This window comes from Polyodon spathula, chromosome 4 (assembly GCF_017654505.1).
Source record: "Polyodon spathula isolate WHYD16114869_AA chromosome 4, ASM1765450v1, whole genome shotgun sequence".
Taxonomy (NCBI): Eukaryota; Metazoa; Chordata; class Actinopteri; order Acipenseriformes; family Polyodontidae; genus Polyodon; species Polyodon spathula.
Window position 1 is genome coordinate 69,998,697 of NC_054537.1, and position 25,211 is coordinate 70,023,907.

General features: G+C 36.7%; 1 protein-coding gene and 1 long non-coding RNA gene across 3 annotated transcripts in view; one reads left to right on the forward strand and one right to left on the reverse strand.

Moving 5' to 3' along the window:
• The window catches only part of LOC121314803 (SNF-related serine/threonine-protein kinase-like), a 60,252-nt gene that overhangs the window by 17,363 nt on the left and 17,678 nt on the right, over positions 1 to 25,211 (forward strand). The gene's annotated exons all lie outside the window — the stretch shown is intronic.
• Positions 22,990 to 25,211, reverse strand: part of LOC121314805 — a 100,050-nt gene continuing 97,828 nt past the window's right edge. The window contains exon 3 of the long non-coding RNA XR_005950157.1: positions 22,990 to 24,285. This is a non-coding gene — a long non-coding RNA (uncharacterized LOC121314805). The remainder of the gene's footprint in view (positions 24,286 to 25,211) is intronic.

The following is a 25,211-nucleotide window of genomic DNA, read 5'->3' on the forward strand; positions in this document are numbered from 1 at the left end:
GCTCAATCAGACAATCCCCTCCCTCTCTGGAATTGTGGCCTTGAGAGTTAAGTTAGATCCCAAACATCACCTACTTTACATTAATTCTGGGCCAGGCAATAGGTTTTATGTATATAAACTTTACATACTGAGCTTAACTAGCTGCCATGTAATGGGTGTAGAATACAATGTTATCTATTTACACATTCAAACAATATACATTGGAATTGTAGAATAGGTTTTGTATACATCCTTCCTTCAAAATTGGAACATTTCTGCAGTTAAAAAAAATAAATAAAAAAGGCGCAAAACCGACTATAGAAAGTCAGCTAACCACAGTGAAAATACAGTTTTGCCATTATGCTCGTATTGCAAACATGGGGAACAAAACTTCTATTAATACTTTTTATGATTTTTCTACATTATCTGAATGTAAAAGAGGTGAAACTGATCAGAGTGGAAGGGAACTTTGTTTTGCAAGCTAATATCCTAACTTTAAATGCTCTGTCTGAGAAGCTTGACTGTCAAAGTGGTGAACAGTTTAAAAACTGTTGAAGTGAGTCTAATTTTCCCCAACGTTTGTTCGATCGTGTTTTAGTTTTTCATCATGTTTTGAATGACAGGAACGGTTTTGCGTAGGTACCACGAAATGCGGTTTGATGAATCCAAGAACATCTTCAAGGACATAACTCTTATACTGGCCAGTAATATCGGTCTTGACCTATTTTATTCATGCATTTAACTCTTTCAGTGGTTGCCATGTCTGTGATGGTTCCTGGATAAACATCTTTGTCATAATGCACAATACACCAGTGATTTAATAAGGTAATATGCTAAGTCTTGTATTGATGTAATAATTTTGCCTTGATCTTCATCATCCATCTGGCACTGTTGAGTCATTAACACTCTCACATGAATAACATGAGCAGAACAGAAAGGCCTACAGTAGCAGGATAAAACCCTATGGTTTATAAATCCTGCATCACTTGGGATATTTGGTGAATTTTCATTGTACCCTTTGCAGGTGTCAGAGGATACTTGAGCATCTATTCTTCTGTTTTGCTGATGTCAGATGCATGGTGATATTAATGCATTGCTGGACCTTCAGGTAAAGCTGCTCAGCGTCCTCAATATCATCTGATTCTGCTACAATTCAGTCAGCTGTGGATTTGATTGTTCCTCCGACACCATCATGAGGCTACTTTTACATAGGCGGCCTCCATGAAATTCCAGTACGCTAAGAAAGCCATGGATGAAAGGCAAGGTAGAAAGCAAGTCAAAATGCCATTTTTCTTTACTGGGTAGTGGGTCCATCACTCCAGAAATGTAAAGTTTTCACCGTCTGGAATTATTTTTATAGCCATTTCAGGATTGGTGTCATGTGTGCCCATATGGTTACTTCACAGTGACGAAGATCTGCCGACACTAAACAAAAACATTTTTTAGTCGGCTTCTCATCTCCTACATAGACCACCATAATGATACCCGATTGTGAACTGCAAGAACAACTTCTGCAGCGGAGCAATAAGGAGCCTCTTCCTTTGTTAGATTTTGGACAGTGTGATGGTATCTGTCGTGCCAGGCTTCACTCGACTTGTGTTGTCATGAGAAATAAACTTCTTGCCAATCTTCTGTTTCTCCCAAGCAGATTTTCTTCTCTTTTTGTTTAGTTTTAAAGCTGGTAATAGTCATGTGGTCTTTCTACGGTTGATGGGCTGTGTATTTCCCTAATTTGTATTTCTTGAGAGTACTATGCTTAAATTTCAGGTATTTGTTAGGCATGTTCTTAACCTGAACTTTCATCACATTATGAAAAAGAAACGTCACCTTTACATTTTTACTCACTTGGCATTCTTTCAGTTTGTCTTTCCAGCTTTATCTTTTTTCCCTCAATGCACTTTGCTTTTTCAGTGACCTTTATGGTCTTTCTTCTTTGGAAGTTTTCTCTTCTATCTGTCTTTCAAAGACTTTTTCGAGAGGTGGTGATTCATGCGTTTGGACCTGACCTGCTCCAGATACAGAGGAGGTTCCAGCACACTTATTAGCTTGATTTACAGGATGTGGTTGTGTAGATGGTGGAGTGACAGTGATTAGTTCTTTTAGTTGTTGGTCTGTTTTGTATAAAAAGCCTTTTTCCAGTTCTTTCTTCTACCTCTCTGTATCCTATCTGACACTTCACGTACTGGTATGTATTTCTTTTTACTTCTTTCCCCTTCCTTTGCTAAGAACTTTGTCACACGATCATTTTTTCTCCTTTCCCTGTATCTTTTACACTTCTCTGCATTGCTCATCTTAGCTTTCCCTTTACCTTGCATCATGTCTGTTAAAATTATTATGACAGCTTTTATATACACACAGCTCAGCCTTGCTATATACAAAGACATTGCAGTGATATCTTAACTATCAGCTCTGAGAGAAAATCTGAATCCGGAAGAGAATGTAAAACTGATTGTAACCATATGTGTGTCAATATAATGGGCTGTTAGTGTTATTAATTATTCAAAGTATACAAGTAATAAATAAATAAAAATCATTACCAACACTTGTTTTTGAAGTGTTGGTTATGAGATATTTCACTTTTGTCCATTTTCAACCAACAGGGCAGCCATTGTTTTTCAGAGGACAATGTAATAACGAGGAAAAAGTAAATTTACATTAAATACGTGTATATTTTATAAATATTTTTATTTCCATGTTTTGCTGGAGATGTTATTTATGAGCTACACAACTGTGCACGGCTGCACTAGTAAGTTAAACAGTAATATTTAAAAAATAATGAAGAGCATATTTACCTCTTGTCTACACTTCCCTCCAGAAACTCTTGACATTTCACCTTGTTTGAAAAACTTTATTGATATGTTTCTACACAAAGTCAGTGGGTGTCGGTTTTGAGATTATGTGTAGAACACTCTGGGACATACATAAACTGGTGTATAAATACAAAATGACATAGCTTTTCCATTATTTAACGTATGTTTTAGAAACAACTTGTATTCTTTCAGATTTGTATATAAAAACATAAAATTATAATTAAATGTAACATAAAAATCTAACTCTGGGACAAGTTATTGCGCAGAGTAAATTCAAATGTTACCTTTCTAAAAAGAAAATGTTTCAATAAGAAATTAAGTGTAACAGGACACCAAGTTACATAGTTAATTGACAATTCCCCAGTTACAAGATCATGAGCTGACATTTCTTAAGCCATAGTTTTTTGTTTTTTTTGTTTTTTTTTTGTTTTTTTAATTATACGCCTTCTATCTGGAGTATTCCTTTTTTAAATTTTTATTCTGCTGAATTACTATTGTAGTAAAAGGCATAAGAATATGATTAACAAATTCTTTGAAACTGCTGGTTTAGGACAAAATACCAAACAGTAGGCTTACTTCTTAAACATTTAAAGTACACGTCTTTTGATGCACATGATCAAGATAAAGTATTTGGTAATCTCTTTGAAAACACACACATTGTCTTTTCTATTCAGCAAATTTATAAATAATCCATTATAGCCTGCACTGTAAATGTTTATTGCATTACCATTTACCATCTCAGCATAATCGTGTGCCATTTAAAATGTTTATAACCTCTAAAACACAAAAGATAAAACTATAAAAATATTATCGGAGAATTTATACTTACTGTAGCAGGGAGAGATCTGTGCTGACTCTGCTGGTGTGTTCACAGTACTGCAGGAAGAGGGCAGCAGTCTTCCAACAACCGCCTGTGAGTCATGGCAGTGACACGGGGAGGTGGGAAGGTAGGTTTGTGGACTTTCCTCCTCTCTGAATGGCTGAGAGGCGCGTCTTGGCAGATTGCTAGCCCTATAAAAAAATGCTCTGCTGTTTCCTCAGCTCTGCCCACTTAGACGCGCCGAGAGTGCGGAAGCTCTGATCCAGGACCGGGAATCAGCCGAAACAAAGAGAGTTTCACAGCGAGACAGAGAGAGCGGGGAACCCTTGGGCAGACCCCGGCGTATTGTAAAAGAGCAGGCTAGTTAGCCTACAGAGTAGGACGGTGATCCGGGTCGTGCGGGTAGCGGCGACCGGGATAACGCTGCCGAGTGTAGCACCTTTTATTTGTAGTTTTATTACCGTTTTATTTTCCCTTGTTCTTTTCGCCTTCTGTTTTCATTATTATTTCTTTGAGCACCTGCGAGTGCACTTGCTGTTCGCATACCAGCTGTGGTATTTCCGTGGTGCTGTCTATCATCGTTGATAGGCAGCCCACGGTCAACAGTGCCCTCTGCCGGAAAAAGCAAGAACTGTTCTCAAATAAAACTGGGCACCTGGGTGGTGTTTTCAATTACACCTGTCTGTCTCCTAGTCAGTGAATTACCCACACCCCTTCCACACTTACCTTGAAAACTAAAGTTTATGAGCAGCACAGAGAGCTCTACATAGGCAGAATCAAGACGTCATTTAGAAACTATACTAACCTTTGAGCTGCTAAACAGAAAGGAAATATTTATGCATAGTGGTCTAGCTGTAATATATAATACCGTAAAAATCTATTCAAGACCATTGTATTCTTTTACTTTCATTTTTATTTTTGCGTTTCTGAGTCGTCCTGCGTACCCCCTATGATCCATAGAGTACCCCCAGGGGTTCACGTACCCCCGGTTGAAAAGCCCCATCTTAAGACAAAGAAGCAGGCACATCAATTTAAGGCATTACCGTAATGAAAAACAGTAAATGATTGTTTAAGAACAGTAAATGCTGAAAAAAAAACAAACACACATTTAGGGCATTAAAAATGAAATGTACTGTAGCGGGCTTGATGCGGTGTATTTCATATCATAAATAACGGCATGAACTCGCTGAACTTTAAGCTTGTTTTTAATGAAAAAATAAACGGCAACATGTAAACGTACAATAAGGCCTGTCTGTGTTACAGTACATGCTCTCAGATCAGGACTTCACTGACTAACACGGAGCATAAGAACTGCAGCATGCTATTTCCCATATTGCAACTCTACACAGTTAAAGATATGGGCCTAGACACCAAAATATCTAATGCATTAAATACATTCATCCAAAATATCTTAAATGCATTCATCAGCAGGCATTGATTAACCATTCAGCAGAATGATGCAACAAACAGGTGAGCACAAATATTAATCTTCTGTTTTTGTATCACTTTAGTGTTTTAGCAAGTTGTTGTGTTTTTAAGCAGTTTAAATATTGTACAACCACCTTGCTCCTAAAGTGGGACCAAACAATTGGCTTTGGCTCCTAAAGGAAAATGTTTGTCTCGAGCCCTGTATCTGGGTGATTTTTTATGTGTTTAGTAGTGTTGTCTGCAAAAATAATTGTGAAGTAGCCTAGTTAAATACATACAAATACAATAAATACATACAAAAGTGAGTGTCTCTGCCCTACTAATTAGAGTTTTTGTACATTCATAAAGCTAATGCAGTGCTCCCCCTTTGTAATGCCGTAGTTGGGAGCCATAGTTAAGAGACCGTGCTATTTGTGTTCCGCCTTATAACAAGTCTGCTAGTGTTAGTGTAATGGCATTATGGGGCAAATGGGAGCCATGACCGTACCGTCCTATAACCTGTTCCGCAGTATAAAGGGCTGCCTTATAAAGGGGGAGCACTGTGACAGTACTGTTGCAGTTGGCAATATGTGTGCATGTTTGGCCACCTTTTTTATTTAATTTTTTTTTTTTTTTTTTTTAGTGAAATGTCACTAAAATTCCCCATGCACTTGCAGAGCTTGTACTAGGCAGGGAAAGAGGTGAGTTGAGCAATAGAAAATTAAGGCAGGTCGATGTTAAAACGCAGGAAATATATTGCACAAAAAGTGGCATCGTAAATTTTGAAGAAAAAAATGCGGACGTACGTCTTTATTTCACCCGCTGCACCCAATTCTTTCAGCATATAGCCTTCACATTTTATATTTTTACAACCACAACTGGTACAATTGCAATAGATAGGGGCCACCCCAAATACAGAACTTACTGTATTATAGAACACTGTTTAAAAATGTGTAGTTTTTAAAACAATACATCTCTACAATTGACTGCGTGTTCATCCACTGCATCAACCTTTGTAGAGTACATCATGCACATTGGGAAAAATATATTTGTGCAACTTCATAGTAATTAGAAACTACTTACTGCTGTCACTGTGCTCTAGGTCTGCTAAACAGCTGCCTTTTTCAATTACTCAGGGCTGAGTTCTGCAAGGGCATATCTAGTCTAATGTGGATCTGTTCTGTTAACCAAGTTGCCACTTGCAATCGGCTTGGCTGCTGCTGATTCATTCATTCAGTATTGGGTTTTACACACCTACTAAAATTACATTTAATCTGTTCAAGAATATTACTTTTGGTCCAAGTCTTTCTGTATATGATCAATAGTAGAAGGCAGGGGGGTATGGGGGTCCTCGCGGCCCCCACCGAAAACAAATTGTGTTGCAGGGGTCTAAATCCTGCATATCCTGGGCCTAAATATGTACCTTAATATGATCCTATAATTCAAAGTAAGTGTATAACTTTGTTCATTTTTTATGATTTTAGGCATTGAGATTTAAAGAACAAGTAAGTACAAAATAATGTATTTATACTTGTATTTTAAAACCACAAACTTGTCGTGGCACACAGTACATTTCAAAGTAAGTAAAGTTCACATATTTAAGTAATGTTTGGTTTTGAAAAAAATTATTACACACACACACACAAAAAAAAGTGTTGATAGACAGAACCAGACACCAATGAAACAGAAATGATATTTCAGTGACAAAAACAAACAATGTTATAGTTACCTGGTTCGGTTTTGTCTCCCATAATACCAAGTGAGCCAGAAGAGAAGAATGTGAAGACATTTTTAAATTAAATACATAAGATAAGAAGCAGTATTGATTCGAAGTAAATTTGAATAGAGAAAAGGTAAGCCATCAGCTGTGTTTTTTTTTCCCCCTATTTTTTCTGTATTCCGTTTTTTCTTTAGCTTTTTATACAACCCCCCCCAACTCCCCCCCCCCCCCCCCCCCCCCTCCCCCCCCCAAAAAAATAAATAAATAAATAAATAAATAAATAAAAAATAACATCAATTTTAAGTTTCTAAAAATATTCATGGAACCATCAGTCCTTACATTTATTTTTAGTCTTCCAAGATTCTGAGTATACATACTTTCCAATGACACCGTTTCTCATTAACTACCGATTCCGAGAATACGCTATTTCGATCACTGTTGATTTTATAGTTTTCAAAAGTTTGTTTCTGTTGCATTTTCTGTACACATTAATGAGATTTCTACAGTAATTTGTATTACTAGTGGGGTTTTGGGGGTTTTTTTTGTGTCTTTTCAATTCTGTTAACTCTTGCTTGGTTAAAATAAATACAAATAACAATAAATAATGTTTTTCAACATTTACTTGAACAACGTAGCTTGGAAGTAAAATATACATAATACAGTACATAAATATCAAACTGTAGGTATATGAAATGAAAAAACATGGAAATGACTTCTCAAATGATAGAGTAATGTTGAAACGGAAAATCACTTCTGGTCTACAAATTCCATTTCTATACATAATTGGTTTTGGATGTTATTCTGGGTCAAACTCGTTCATAACTAACGTGTGATGGCTGGTTTACTGTACTTTGGATCCCCACCCCATAGTATGTGTAGAGCAAGCCACATTCTTGTGCAGCAAGTCATTTTGTAAATAACACCTGGATTACCACAGTAATTACAGGAATGACTGTTACTGAGCTAAGCTGTCAGTGTGCAGAAGGTTAGTCTAATTGTAAACTACTACATTATTTGCTAAAGGACATTCCTTTCAATTCATAAAGGTGTGTTGGCGTCAACACTTTGCATGTGTGTTCCTGATTCAGTGGGTGGGATCTGTTGGAAGGGCCTGCCACAAACATGCTTTTGTGGAATGCAAGTGTGTGGGTTGTTGCCGCCTTGTCCTGGAAGTTGCCTTCCATTGAAATACTGGTTATGGAATTTTAATAAGCACGCACAAATAATGCCTGAGGGGAAAAATCGTGGCTCTCGTGAATAGAAAGAAACTGCCTAGAAGTAGTTGCCCTGTGCATTAGTGATTCAGACAATTGATTGCATCAACGATGATGAAGGTTCAGATGACGAAGACGTGGAGTTTGGCAGTTTCAGATCAGATGATACAGACGCCACTGTCTGATTCATTATGCGTTCCTGTTGTCATGCTATAATCCATATTTTTTATTTTATTTATTTTTTATACCCTGCAGAGCTTGTAACACGGGCACCATTTCTTTATATTGAATATTTTAATGCTGTAGTGCTACTTGGGATGCTACGTTAATTTATTATTTCATGTTGTTTTCACACTGGACACTCCAATTTCTTACTTGGAGATTACGTAAAGCCCTTTATTTTGATGAGCTGAAAATCTCACGTTTTCTATATATTTTTTACATTTAGCAACATTATTCTAGCGTTTGGTGTGGTTTTTCATGATGTGCTTTTGTACCAGAGAGACTGCAGCTTTAAAGTTTTAATGTTTGCTTTGTAAAAAAGTTTGACAAAAACAGTGGACCTACTGCAGCAACTTTGAATTGTATTTCACCAGTAAATAAATATGTTAACTGCACTTCTTGATTCTGTAGCGTGACTGTGCTTTGCTTTACACCTTTTGAACTTTTAAGTATGCCTAATTTTAAACATAATTTATCTACAGTACCTAATGTTAATGATGCCTGTAATTTCCCCCTTGCCAGAGTTAAACACCCCCCCCAATTACACACACACACTTTTTGGTCAAATAATGCAACTGCAGCAGTACACTACTTTTATGACAGCAACTGTCAACTGTAAAGATATTTCATTATGCTGGGCTTTTTTTTTTTTTTTTTTTTTGTGGATAAACAATATTCTGCTGGTGTACTGCACAGTAAATGCCTACTGTATACGTTCAACTGTATTGGAGGAATATGTTGCTATGTAAGGTGGTGTGGCAATGTTCCCCCACCCCTGTGTGTATTTCTGTGTTGTATGTTGCATGTAGTGTGTTAATGTTGGTGTATAGTCATTGGTACACGGGATGTAATATGGGTTACGAGCACGATGTATATTTGTATTTAGGCATGCGGAATGCACAGCACTTCACGTGCAGGTAAAATGTAATATGTGAGCACAGGGAATTGCACTTTTATTAATTCACGTGCAGTTATATCGAGATTCAAATTGAATGATTGATTAGCAATCGAGTCTCGGTACAGCTGCATAAAAACAGCATGTTTTCACTCACTCAGGGTTGTGTGTTCGGTGAGTGGATAACGGGTGTGGAGAGGAGAGAATTAAAAACAAAGAGAAGGAAAATTAAACAATTGATTTCACTTACCGGGTTTATCTGTTAGTCCGCTGTTTCTGAGCGCAACCAAGCACTCAGCTTCACAAAACTCCATGCCTGTCTGTCCTGTGTTATTGTTCTGGGGCTGACATCACCACTCAGCCCCATTTGTAACAGGTGATTTTGATGTTTCAATGCATGTTTCTTTTGAAAATGTTTTTCCTTTCAGAATTGTGCAATGTATTTAATTAAAATTAAGTTCCTCAAATGATAATGTTTTATTCAAGCTGATGCCTCTCAGACCAGTTTCTTTATCCTGCTGGATGATTCTGGCTTCGTTTATCTTTCTTGATTTTCATGGTGTGTGTACTGTGGTTACAATATCGATACCAGTATAGAGTACGATTGTGGTATAATGCCTACAGATTTTATAACAATGTAGTCATCAATATGACTTTGAAGGGATCCAGCAGCAGTAGTCAAATATTGTTTTGAAGGCTAGTCATTTACATTTTGCAAACCTATTTTAATTTTTAAAGATTGAAACTATTTCAGTGTATTTTATTTATTTATCTTATTTACAGGTAAGTTCTCATTTCCCAAAATACCCGCGCAACACCTGAAGTATAAACTTTGTGGTTTAGTCTACTGTAGATCTTCAATTCTGACCAATTTGCTTTTTGTTGCCCAAGTGCCTCCTTGTAGCCTGTGTTGATATGGTGCATGCTATTAACCATTAGCTATTTACAGTACGCCGACTGTAAATTAAGTGTTTTGAAATGAAGGGGAAGCAGAGCCTGGAGAAAAGAATCGGGGGTAGAAAGAGACATACAGTATAATGCAGCAAATTGTGTTACCTTGGCGTGCCGGACTGCAAGAAAATGTCAAAACAGTCAGCCCTATGGTACATTACTATTTTACAGTATGTACTATACTGTATCTTATTTATTACGAGTTACAGTTACATATAAGCATACAACAAACACATAGCTTCACAATCCATATATTCACTTCACATAGCATCACAAGGCTGGTTCAAATGAGATAGTGACCTTGTGGATCTGAGTTCTATCAGTAATTTATTCCAGTCTGAGGGAGCAGCATTCCTTCCTGTCGTACTTCTCCATGTTGGTATTTTGAAATATTTAGTTATGCCAACATTTCTTAAGGAATAAACAAATTAATATAAATAAACTCCTGCAACAGACTAGTTAAATAGACCGGCAATTTATTATTCACCCCTTTTAATCTGGTTCCAGTAAAAATTCTCTATTCTCTGGTATACAAAGCGCAGTGATGTTCTAATTGAGCACACTGAAGTGTACATCTACAAATCCTGTTAAAAATGGTATCTGTTTTTGTAAGATCCCTTTACTTGCGGTCATAAGTCCCCATAATCCAGTGTTGCACTGTTCCAGGCTGTTCCCCAATGTAAAGTTCAAAAGGGCTTTGTATTAATAAACCAGTAATGCAAGGCTCATGGGATACAGTGGTTGAATGGTACAGTATGAAATCAAAATACTGTAACAATACCCCGTTGCCTTCAAGACAGTGTGACTTGTTGCTTCCTGTAAGATACAGTATTATGGAACCCCCAGAATGATGATAAAACATAACTACAGTACAAGGCCTTCTTTACAGAATGATTGCGGTATAGTATTATTAGTGCTGGGACAAATATTAGCATATTCAAATGAATATTTTTTGACATGTATTCGGTTACAAAAATCAGATGTTTGTATTCGCTATAAATGACAAAAATGCCTTGCACTTATTTACCGTCTCGCCAGAATTTGTGCGACAGTTTAAAAAAAATGGCAAGTGAAAGAGCTCTGATGTATATATATCTATATATGTATATATATATATATATATATATATATATATATATATATATTATATATTATAATATATATATATATATATATATTATATAACCAGATTATTTGTGTCATTGGGTTGGTCTATTTGTGAGTCGTGTCGTCGAGCAAATCTCATCTCGAGCAAATTTGTGTCTGTCAACACAGCAGCCTCTATTTAAAACTTTCAGAAAGCAAAAAGTAAACAAACCAGATTATGCATGTGCACCCATAGTGATCTCTATGGAAAGCCATCTGGGAAATGTGTTGTGCTGCTTTAGAGCGAGTCAGAATCTCAATGGACAGAAATGCCTCGCTTAAACAATACCCAACTTCCTGAAAATGTTGTGTAGTGATTTTTATATAGACTGTGGGTGTGTATATATATATATATATATATATAATGTTAGTTAGTTGTGACTTTATGTGGAATGTAATAAACAAGAGCCAAAAATGTGTTTTTCCCCCTTCACTTTACAATGCCATTTCCATGTTAGTTTTATATGAAGTGTTTTAAGTTAAATTTCGGTTTTTGTTTGCTTGTTCAGCTACAAACGCACAAGTAAACCTCATGTTATTACTTTATGAAAAACGTGTCCATGGCCACTGTTTACTGTGAAGAAACAGCAATGGCAAAGAATTAAAATTAAAGTGAGGTGTCAACTATGTACCATTTATTTCGGGAATAAACAAAACTGCGTTTAACTTGAACTGCTATTTGGCATCCTTTTTGTTTTGTACTTAATTCACTGGGGTAAAGTAAGTCCTACGCAACTTTACTGCTGGGATATTTTTTCTATTTTAATGTGTTACATATTGTGAGGTCTTGCTGTAAAATAAACGCGTGCACACACAGGGCCCACAGCCATGCCCCCTGCCCCTGCTGCTATGCTGTCTCTGCCTGTGTTTAATGGCTTTTATTACTTTTTGACAAACAAACGAATATCCGAACGAATATTTAAATTATGAGCGAATATCCGTACATGAAAAACATAACCATCAGTTAAGTAATTGAAATGAATTGAGCTATATACTGGAGTATCTTGTTTCTTGGGCTTGCTTGCCTGCCTCTTTATTTATGGAATCCAGTTTTATGAGTGACAAAATAACAGCTGTTTCTGTTTCCTCTAAAAACTGCATGAGAAATGTTCCATTCAATGTGCAAAATGAATCATTCTTGCAAATACTGAGTGCTGTAAATATTCCATAATTTCATCGAAAATGGGCTGCTGATAGCAAGTGACAATTTTTTTATGGCGAGTGACATAGTTTAGTTGCTACAGCAACTAAAACTATATGTAAGAAAGTTGTATGCACTGGTTAACCGGCCTTTGTGGTTAAGCGAGGGATTTGCTATGTACTGAATTTTTATCTTGCATGGTGCTCTTGTCTGGAATGGAAAATACGGATTTGTTAAACTATGCCAGTTGCAATGCAAATAGTATGCATCAACCATGATGTTTGTCAGACATTCACTGCAGATCAATGTTGTGTGTGTGTTTTTTGTGCTTCTAAAGCTAGAACTACCTTTGGGCATGACATGCAGTCAAACAGAACTGTCAATGTTTTAGTGCACAAATAATTAAACTAAGGTAGAAGATAGTAAACCGACACCAGTGTATTACTGTAGATTTTGTTGTAAAAAAAAAAAAAAAAAAAAAAAAAAAAAAAAAAAAAAAAAACAATAAACATGATTGTGGGGCATTGTAAAGCCAATTATAATCTGGTACTGTACATCTACAGTACTATAAGTTGCATTACCGTGTGTTTACCAAGAGCAGTGGGGTACTTTAGCCACTCTGCAGAATGGATTGCTTCTGTACACACAGTACAGCAGTTATAGGTGGAAAGTGGCATCTATGTTATTTGCAAGGATACATTATTCTTGTATAGTTATTGCTGCTTGCATTTCTGGCCTAGTTGTTGTTTTAGAATGGTGCTTTGCAAATGTATAAATAAACCAAGACAGGCTGATCATTACCAGATAACAGATATGAGGTGCACTACATACAGTAACCATGGTAGCTGCTCAACCACAAAGACGAAACATTTGAAAGGAGCTACAGTAGTTGCAAGTGAGCAGTAACATAGAAGTAAGCAACCCTGTGCCCAGGTAGGTTGTAAGGCACAAGGCAAAGGAAAGTATTTTCTGCCATGTCAGAAATAAGCTGTGTTTGAACAGTACAGCCACATGTCTGAGACCCAGATCGTTGGAATCCGTTTGACATTGGAGTGTTTTGTCCTATTTTTTTCACACTAGTAGTTTGGAGGTATAATCTGACTGTTCTGTGTAAGCCATGACATGATGCCCTCTCCAGCACTTGATTATGTTGACAGTTAAATCCACTGTAATAATACATTATAAACATTGGACATTTCGGAATGCACCATCCCTTTTTTTGTTCTTCTAGTTTGTTGTATCCTTCTCCTAAACAGGACCACAGTGCTGCAGAAGGAGGAATTGTAATTTTAATTCAGAAAAATATCCAATATATGTCACTGGCTGTGGCTGTCCTGCTGCTGTACAGTACCAATGGGTTGAAGTTTACCCTTGTTCTTTTACTCCTATTTGAATTACAGGCCTGCACAGTACGTGGTCCAATATTGACGTGGGCTTTAATGATTCCTGAACAGATTACGATTATAATTTGTTCTGGAGAGTTATGTACACTTGAGCAAATAATAATAATTAGCTCTTCACCTATGTGCTTTTATATAGAATTAACTGATCCAGGTCCTGTGGACTGTACTGTCGCAATATTAAGGGAGCTCTAGCATTGTGTGCAATGATGGAAGGGCTGTGTCTACTGTTGCTAAGCTACAGTAGAGCTATTAATAGTAGCTGTCCAAATGCTTGAGTCTGGTTAGAGTCAAATAATCAAAAAAGGAAGATGTTGAAAAGGCCAGGACACCAATATTATTATCTCTATTTAGATGCTACTGAAGGAAAGGTTGGTAATCATGCAGACTTGAACAGCAGTAAGTGGATCAGAACTGATCCTGTATGTATGTTACGTTACACAACTCTAAAATGAAAGAGCCATTCATTCAGGCTACAGTGAAGCATTTCTAATATTGCTAATATAAAAACAGTAAGTCCAATCTAACCTTTAGAGAATGTGAATTTAAACTCATCTATCAACAGGCTTAGTTAAAACTTCCACTTTTGCGTTGTTTTGTGTTTTAAGGCACAGTGAAAGACGGTTCTGTAAATGCGTTTGTGTCTGTGATCGCTTTTTGTATAAACCATTTAATGCCTTAGCCAGTACAGCATTCTATGTTGATTGAGTCATTCCACAGCATTTTTCTAGCTGGAATTTGCACTGTTGTATCATCTAAAATGTTGTGGATTAAACATTTTGAATTGCCTTTTAATCTTTTAATCCCAAGATTACATGTACTTGCAGTACATTTTAAATTGGAGCAACCCACTGTTTACATAATTCAGTGAAATGACCCAATTACAACATTAGGGTTTATTTTGTGCTGTACATCAGCATCTTATCTTTAGATTTGAGTCAACACAGATAACTGGGTCTGGTTGAAATATTTGTTGTTACTTTCCCTAGAAAATGCAATAAAGTCAACTAATACTGTGTCTTCCATTGTTTTTTGGTTTGCAAGACACCTTTTTTTTCTTTTCTGCATTTGCTTCTGTGTGCCATTGTATTGTTGAACCATTTAGAAACAAACGGGACTAATTAATTATTGTGGGCAAGCCATGAAATGACCCATCTGGACTCCCCCCACAAACAAATTATCCAGGCAGTAAAATGTGACACATTGGGGACGAATGGGCCATGGGAAATGCTGTTTGATCAAGGCAAATATCTTGATCATGGGTCTGTAATGATAGTAGATCAAACAAACGTTAAACTACATGTACAGTAGCTTGTGCAGCTTGAGTCGTACGATCTGGAAACTGCTGGTTCCAGCGCTAGGGACCCACAGGGAGCGCTGGATTGGCTTTTGCACCCCCGTGGAGTGGTCAGGTGCCATGTACATTTCAAATCGGTTAGAAAAACTTAGGGGTAAATTGATAAATAAATACAAATAGCATGTCTCAAGTCCTCTTTAGTCTAATTTTTTAGGATGAGGAAGGGGAGTTTGATAATGTGTTGTACAAGTAACTTTGTTCATAAATCCTTTCTTGCCTTTGTGCTGTAAAATATGCAGACGGCAGGAGAGCCGGCAAGGCTAACTGAGGACAGATGGTTCGCCAAGTGGAAAATGCATTAGGCCTGAGGTGCTGTCAGATTTCATACCTCTGTGATTATTGTTCATATGTTTTCAAATGAATATCCATGGGTTTGGTAAATTTTTTAGATTTTGTTATTTTTTTTGATTTATGGAGGAATTTTTATATAAAATTTGGTCCTTGGAATTCCAGGAATCCCAAAGAGACCAAATGATTCTGCGCAAATATCATACCAAGTAAAATTAGTAAACAAAATCTAAAAAACAGTGAATGCAATTATTGAATGTGTTAAATGCTATAGAGTGGATTTTATTATTTTTTATAACCAGATCTCATTTTGAAATCCTAGTGTCTTGCATTTAAGTCCAGTGACAGATTGACTAGGAGAATGAGTCGCACTGTTCCAAATTGCATTGCATTACTAAGGAGGTACAGGGCTTTATGTAAGGATTAAACAACACTGTGTGTTGAATCAGTAAAAATAATTAACTATTTCGAGTACCGATTTTTTAACACTAAGTTATTTGGCACTTAAAACATTTCTTCCAAATTTTGATGCTTGTTCGATTTAATCCTATTCAATTGATTGATTGTTAATTTGGTAACTGGATTTGGTTTTTACTGTTGCGCTTTGCTCAGACAGTTAAAATGTTTGTCTCTCGTGATGGGAATGTTGTGTGTTCCTCAGAGTTTGAGTTTGAAATCCCACTAATGCAGACAAAACTGTTTTGTTGCAAGTGAAGATAATGGTGAAATACTATGTTTTAGTCGGGAACGGAGAGGAAAGTTATTGATCATTTTGCTAATGACCTAGATATCGAGAAGTACTTCTGCAAAGTTTTAGTGGGCCGTAAGCTTCTTTGAATAATGGTTAGACAAAAGAAATGCAAAATCGTTTACATCTAACATCCTTTTGATGGAGTTGTACGAAGTGATGATGAAAGTGCTGTTGTTCCTGAGCCTGTCCAGAAGAAATGTGAAATACAAATTAGAAGGGAATGAATTTGTAATTATTATTTTTTTTTTTTTTTACATTTTTAATGCATATTTGTATTGCAGTCTGCACTGCCTAATTGGGATTCTGATAATCGGGATTACTGCTTAAATGGGACAGAACTCTGGGAGACGGTTCTTCCCAATACTGTTTGTCATTTAATTGGAACGTTACTTTGTTTTAATTGGGTTACAGTATTTTCAAATGAATGGAAATCACTTTTCAAAGCGAGACAGGTTCACGTAACACAGTGCCATGAGTAAGTGATTTAGCTGTGACTTGCCTAAATTGCATAAACCACATTGAACTCTTGAAGGATTTGTAGTCTCCTGCGGTTTCACAGATTGCTGTTGCAAAGAAAGTTGGCATGTCAATGCTACATTATCAATATCATAAGTGTGACTATGGTCCTTTCAAATGCCTCTCGTTTAATTTATCTCTCCCTAGGTGTCCCGATAAAGCGGAGCCGACTGTACCTTTCTAAGCATTACGTTTTAAATGTGTAATACTATAGTGAACTAATTGTTGAAATGATAGTTGCGTAATTAAATGGCATTTGCTTTTCTGTGGCATTGTTCTGACTGGTTTTGTTGATGAATCAACAGTTTTGTGTGGATTTGTAGCGCAAACTGTGAATTCCTTAATCAACAATATATCTGCCCGCACGCCCCTTCTCTTCAAAGCTACACAGCCACTTTATTTAGAAGATTAGTAGAATTAATTAATCTCAAGATAAAAGGGTGACATCACAGAAATCTTTTAAAGGAATTATCCGAATTCAGCTGTTGTATGTTTTAAAAGCAAATTAATGTATTGTTCATGGAGTATTGAGTTTCTTACATGTAAGTTTGATCATACTCACTACCTTGGAAGGTGGGGTGGGGGGGCTTTATTCAGCCATCCTCAGTCATGTATTAAATACAGTACCCCTTAAAATTTAATGGGTTATCCTCTCTTACTGTTGCAGTAATGTGGGCTGGGTTGGTTTGTATTGTAACTTTTACATAAGAATGATATGATGTATCACAGCACAGATAGCTTGCCATGTCTGTGCCTTTACTTTCAAAACGTCTGGTAATTAAGTTTCTGGAATTACGGTTGCTTTTAATACCTTCCATGTAAGAATAGAATACTGTCATTGTAAAACCATATATTCATCTGAGACCAATGTACTACACTTTTTTGTGCATTTCCTACATTGTATAATGGCATTCCTGAAAGTGCTTGGCTATTTAGCAAGGTTGTTTTAAATTACCTTTATACTTAGTTATCACTGTTTTTCCAGGCAGCTAATTCCAGGGTCTGGTGTTGTGGAAATATGCAGGCTTACTCATTATCTCCAGAAATTAAGCTGATTTATGGATTAGAATATGATTCTTCGACATTGGCCCATTTTTTGCATGAAATCTGAAATGGTAAGAAGAATTAGAGTGACAGTACAGTACATTTGTCTTGGATGCTGGAGCTTATTATTTCAAATATTTAGACAGATGCAAAGCTTTTTCCTTTTGGCTATTCATCAGATGGATGACTAGAAGTGCATGATGATTAACTACAGTTCTAAGATGAGCCTTTTTTTTTTTTTTCAGGAAGGCAGAGTTACTGCTTCAGGCTAGCTGACTTAATTCCCTTCAACTATTGGGAGTAGTGACAGGATTATCATTACATTTAGTATTGTGTTTTACCGTTGAGCTTTTGTGGAGATTCAAAATGCAAAAACAAGAATAATAATTCATTCTTTGTCAAATAGTGTTTTATTTTTCTGCTTTAAGATATGGTACCAGGAGAAATGGGGAAAGTGGCTTATGTACTCTCAGACATCCCCAGCACATTCCCAGACACACTTGCCTAACAACAATATCCACTAAAATGGCAGCTCTCTGTCTCGCTCTGCACAATCAGCACCTTCATGCCAGCTTCTCATTTACTGCAAGTCTGTTAAGGGTGTCCCAGGTTGGTTCACATGTGCTATTATAAGCAGTCAAGGAGAAAAGCAACATCATGTTCTAGACTGCATTAGAAGTGTCAAAGCTGCTCAGTGTTCTGCTTTGCTAACTAAAATTAAATTCTGTGGCATGCTGCATATTATTCTGTCAAATAAACATACATAACAACATCCATGAATATGATGTTTTTTAAATCTTAACATTTTTTTCCTGTCAAAATAAAGCGTGAAACAAAGTAAGAAGCATTGAGTATCTTAAACCTGAACCAGCCTATAAACGTTTTATATTCTTACTTAAATTAAGTACCAAAATGGGGTGGGGTCTTCAGCCCAAGTGACAATTTATTATCGATGCATTATGCTCCGTTTCATACAGTATGCAGTGTTACACATTATCTTGACTTGGTTATAGGGCTTGAAGTTATCGATTTTAAACGTGGGTTTGGTAACATTTTAAACTAATGTCAATAATGTCTCTTACATTTAAGAAAAGGGCTTTCAGAAGGCTGGCAGTGTGCAAAAATATTACAACTGACCAAACAGTTTTGTGCACCATGTAATATTATATATTATTATTCTAGACATAAATATCCAACATTAATCTGAGTACCGTGATGAATGTTTAATCGTAGGAAAATGTGTAAATAGCTTCTTTATGCTGAGATGAATTACTACAGTATGCTATAGTTATGTGATGGGCTGGGGAGAAAGAAAAAAAACATGAACTATGTCTGTACTGTGATAGATACGCAGACTGTAATGGGAATTACCGGAATCTTAATGTGGACATCCTCACTTCAACACAGTAAGTTAACATTTATGTATTCGTGAAACATACATTAAATGTATTATATAGACTGAAAATTGATCAGCTTAAGTGGTGTTCATTTTTAATAAGCGAAAGTAACCGGTTTTGCTAAATTTAATAAACGATACCCCCCCACACATAAACTGAGCCAAAAATAAAACCAGAAAAATCTGAATTTTCTGAAAATACTCTTGTTGCTTTTTTTTTTTAATAATGTTATGACATTTTTTTACTGTGCGTGGTTCACATAGCTAACAAAAATGTGGTGCTATGGGAAAAGGAAACTTGTATTAAACTACCAAGCCATCTACTGTACTTTTAAATGACTTCTCTGCAAAAATGGGTGTAGTGTTAGCTAGCGTTTCCTTGTTCTCTTGTCATTCATATGCTATAATCAGCTTTGAATCTGCCCGTATATGTCCAGAGGTGTTAGATGATTAATCAGACGTCTCTCCTTGTAAGGGTCATGGGAATGTCGTTACAAATCCCCTGGCATGAATCATTTTGGATTTGCATGCATTTTGGATCCCAGCTTCAAGGGGCAGGTGGCGATTCTTTACACACTTCACACGCAGAAGCTGTGGGAAACCTTGTGGAGGTCCGTGTCACCTACTGCAGATTCAGAGTGTCTAATGCACCAACATGTTTTATATGGAAAACAATGTTAGAAGAAAATTATTGTTTTTATTTGTTTATGTATTTATTTTTTTAGTGTAGGAAGAAACTAATATTTTAGATTACTTTTTTGGTGTAAAAAATTGACCCGTAATGTCCTTTTATTGTGTATGGATTGCTAAGAATGATATTATGGGACAAAATTGAAAAAAACAGTTCCCTTTTGACTCTGATTGTACAGCATGTTAATTTTTTGTTGGCTGTTAATAATAAATGTACAGTAATAATATTGGCTAGGTTTTAACCCACATAAAGAAAAAATAAAATGTACATTTATACCAGTTCAGGCCCTTCCTCACCACATGGGACACCTGGGTTGCACAGCCCTTCTTTTGCATGTACAGGACAGGTCTCTGTGGTGTCATCAACCACAAACTGAGGAAGCACGTCCCTAGAATTGTGTCCACTTGAGCTGAATGACTCTGCAAGAATGACTTGTTTCTACAACTTCCCTCAGAATCTAGAAAGCTACAAACTTGTTTTAAAATGAGCATTCAGTTGATATCAATATATAGCAAGAGAGGAAAGTCATTTAAACAGACAAGCATTATTGGTGCTTGCCCATTCGGAACGGTGTGGGGCAAATGGAGGTTAATGGTAGGCTGTGTAATGTTTAAATGTGCTGGCAATCCTTTTGGGACCATTTTATTTAAAGTTAAGATTTATACAATAAAATAGGTCCTTTTTAAGAATTTTCTCAACTTTTACATTTAGTTAATTTTTTTTTTTCTGGATTAGTTTGTTTGCACAATTACAACGATGGACAATATTCTGGTAAAACTGGTATGAAATTGGTATCTTAGAATTGGTGAAATGTCCACTTGGGCAGGGTTTGGCAGTACAGTATAACACTGCTGTTGGGTACTTTGTTTAACATTTTGGTGTAGGATTCATGGATTGGTGGGTGGACTGCAAATTGTATACAACATACATACATACTTTTTCTGCGACTCTGTATTTAGGCAGTTAAAAAAAAAAAAAAGAGAAACCACAAAATGATTTCTGTAATTTCTAATGGTTCTATTAAGATATAAATAAAAATAGAGATTTGGCTTAATAAAATAACAAATTATTACATAACATGCATAAAATGAAAAATAACATGCAAAAACAAATGTCTTACTTTGACAGAAGTATTTGGGCGCCCTTACATTAGTATTTTGTGTGTCCACCCTTTACTTCCTTTACAGCTTGCAGTCATTTTTTTTTTTTGTATTTTGAAACCAGTTCCTGGCATCTTTCCATTTATATTTTCGCCCATTCTTCAACACATACAGCTTTGAGTTCTGCAATCGATGTTTTTATTTCCTTTTTGCAACAGCAGCCTTCAAGTCAATCCACAACATCTCTATTGGATTCATGTCTGGGGACTGCGATGGCCAATCTATAACTGTTATCTTCCTTTTTTCAGAAATTGCTTTGTAGACTTCGCAGAATGCTTAAGGTCATTATCCTGCTGGAATACAGAAGTCCATCCAGTAAGCCTTCTAGCACTGGGTAACAAATGAGAGTACAAACTGTCTTGATATTTTGGAGCATTCATTGATCCTTCTACAAACAAAGGTTGCCAGTGCCTGTGGAAGAACAACAAACCCATACCGCCACACAGTGCGTTTCGGTAAACCTTTTTCTGGTAGTTTCTCCTTTTTCGTTTAGTTTTGCTGCTGCCATTTTGAGGTTGTTGCTGTACTCTTTAGTTTTAACCATTTTTGTTGCTTTTTTTAATCTCAGATTTCCAATTTATTTTTCAGCACTTGATGATTATGTATTTTTTTATTCTTTAATTATCATCAGGTGTTGGTTTTCAATCATGATAATTGTCAATAATGAGCAACGAATGGGTTTCATATGAAATTTGGCAGCAATTACAGCCATGAGTCTGTTTGGATTGCATAAGTATTCACCCCCTTTGCTATGACACACCTAAATAAGCTCTGGTGCAACCAATTGCCTTTAGAAGGCACATAATTAGTTGAATGGAGTCCACCTGTGTGTAATTAAGGTGTTTCAGATTATTTCAGGTTGAATACACCTGTCTCTGGGAGGTCCCAGAGTTGGTTAGTACATTTCCTAACAAAAACTACATCATGAAGATGAAGGAACATTCAAAGCAAATCCAGAATAAGGTTCTTCAAAAGCACCAATCAGGGGTAGGATAAAAGAACATTGTCAAGGCATTGAATATCCCCCGGAGCACAGTAAAGTCCATTATTAAGAAATGGAGAGAATATGGCACAACTGTGAATCTGTCTAGAACAGGCTGTCCTCAAAAACTGAGTGAGAAGGGCACTAGTTTGGGAGGCCACCAAGAGGCCTATGACAACTCTAAAGGGGAGATGGTGTGCATACGGCAACAATAGCCTGGGTGCTTCACAAAACTGGCTTTTATGGGAGAGTGGCAAAAAGAAAGCCATTGTTGAAAAAACTTGCATCAGATCTTGGCTAGAGTTTGCCATGTGGGAGGTTCTGAGACCAAGTGGAAGAAGATTCTATGGTCTGATGAGACCAAAATAGAGCTTTTTGGCCTCAATGCTAATAGCTATGTTTGGCGCAAGCCTAACACTGCACATCATCCTGAGAACACCATCCCTACCATGAAGCATGGTGGTGGCAGCATCATGCTATGGGGATGCTTCTCTGCGTCAGGGCTTGTGAAGATAGAGGGCAAAATGGATGCAGCAAAGTACAGAGAAATCCTGGAGGAAAACCTGCTGAAGTCTGCAAGAGACCTGGGACTTGGGAGAAGATTCATCTTCCAGCAGGGCAATGACCCCAAACATACAGCCAAAGCCACACTGGAGTGAGTGGCTTAAAAACAAAAAGGTCAATGTCCTGGAGTGGCCCAGTCAAAGCCTGGACCTCAATCCAATTGAGAATATGTGGAAAGAGTTGAAAATTGCTGTTCACCAAAGGTCCCCATCCAACTTGACAGAGATTGAGCAATTTTGCAAAGAAGAGTGGGCAAAAATTGCAGTGTCCAGATGTGCAAAGCTGGTAGAGACTTATCCAAATAGACTCATGGCTGTAATTGCTTCCAAAGGTGCCTCTACCAAATATTGACTCAAGGGGTTGAATACGTATGCAATCAATTATTTTCTGTAATTAATTTAGAACAATTTGTAGATTTTATTTTTCACTTTGACATTATGGACTTTTTTGTGTTGATCAGTGGCAAAAACTCCTAATTAAATCCATTTTGATTCCATGTTGTAACACAATAAAATGTGGAAAAGTCCAAGGGGGGTGAATACTTTTGAGAGCCACCATACAGAGACAGACACAGTATTTTACAAATATTTTTTTAAACAACACATCAGAATTGTTCTGTCTGACCCGCTGCACTGAGAGTGCCAAAAAAATAACAAAACCACAGGGATGGTACTAATCAGGTTTCTAACAGTAAATTGGTTTCGGGACTCAAACAGCACAGTGGGAGTATCTGTTTGGCACCAAGCCCATCTTAACATGGAAATGTTGTTTGTTATGCTAGGAATAATTGGGAAGAAGCTGCAGGTTCATCTTCTGCAAGCCTTGGAGGTGCTACAGGACACTCTGCTGCAGTATCTCTGTAGGTGGAGAGGGGAGCAGGGAGGCATTTTCAGTTATGGCAGCCCAGTCATTTTTAGGGCAACAACACAAGTAACTGGCTCATTTGTGAGAAGTCATGCATCCTGTGATGCTGTAAATTGTGACTTGTAACCTAGGTGTTGTATCATTTAGATGAAGAGGCCCGTTTTATTTGGACCTAATACTTTGTACAGTGTGTCCAACATGTTGGTGTGCAATGTAGCACATAACTTTTTTTTAGGTAGATCATTTGGCTTTCATGTACTATATCATTGGTGGTGTTTTTTATATTTAAAAAAAAAAAAAAAAGTAAATAAATAAAAGGGGAAAATTTAAAATAAAAATGCATGACAAGCTGCAGGTTCCTGCTGTATGCTCTTCTATCGATTGTTCAAGCAAACTGATGATACATTCACTCAAATTTTAATTTGTCCCATTTGCACCACTTGCCTGTTGCAGTTCTACTGTAAATTGATACTAGGAAGTTACAAAGCTGTCTGTGCTCTAATCTTCTTTTTTTTCAGATTTTAAAAGGAAAATGTCTTTTGGGTTTGATTTGTTGAAGTAATTAGTTTGCTGATTAATTGTCACAAGTGTAGCAGGGTGTAGTCCAGGGGAAACAAAGACAAATTTGCCTCCAGCAAGATTTGCATTTGCAGGTGCCATGGTTGAAGAGAGCAAACTATCTGCCGCTGTCTCTCCTGCTGTCCAGCTTTGATTTCTCAGAGTTCACAGAACCCCACCATCTCCTCTCAGTAGATGCTCCAGCTGTTCCCAGCAGGCTGTCTGATGCACTGCTGCTGCAGAGCTGAGATTGAAACTGTCCTTCTGACAGGTTCCGCGTCCTGGCGGTGTGAGATAGCAGCAAGGAATTAACTGCAGCCTGCATGAGCATTCACCAATCAGCGTGTGTGGGTGGTGGTGGTGGGTGGTGGGGGGGGTGGGGGACTGTACCTCTCCCATTCCTGTTGATCTGCAATGAAAACAGTTTCAAATAGAATTGTCTAGTAAGTAATTGTTTAACAAAAACAAATTTACTGCCTTTATCAGAACACATTGCTTAGTGTTTAACACTTGCTTGCATGTTTAGAATGGCTTCATTGTCTGTTAGTATGTTTGTAGCTGCAATTCTATTGTACAGTGAAACTGATATAACATACTGCCTTGGGACTGTAAAAACAGTATGTTATAACTCAGGTATGTAATAACCAGATACATGCACATACCCGCCAAATCAGCACAAAAATCAAAACCTAGTACAGTACTAATTGATTACCTATACAATGTTTAGTATAAAGATTTATTACAGAAGAAACAATATAAAACAATGTAACATGTAACTAGTACTGTACATTACTACACAGTAGGTAACATTCTGTATTTTAATTATTTAATACAGTAATTCTGTGTTGCCTTGGATAAAGATTGTCAGCTAAATGATTTATAAAAAAATAACAAACATGTAATTAATGTACTGAATAATACTGTAATAACAAACAAATTAAATACAGTACAGTAATAATACATTGTAGAAATAACTGATAATAAATATACAAGTCAAACTTTAACATACAATTCAGTTACAGTACAGTAATCATTGCCTGTACGCTATTTTAAGAAGTCTTTTAGGCCTGTCCACATTAGCGTTTTAGAACCGAGTTAAGGGTTCATACCCTGTTCAAAAGTGCTTAAATCGATTTGCATTGACACTAAACACGGTTCATAACCGAGTTCAACAACAGAGTTTGAAACCTACTCAGGAGGTAGTTTCAAACTCGTTTGTCGGCATAACTGGGTTAGATAAACTGGTTTAACTGTAATCTGGACGTACTGTAGTACACAAAACTTAATGTGTCCAAAACACTTTTTAAATTATCTTAGATCACCACATATTAGCAA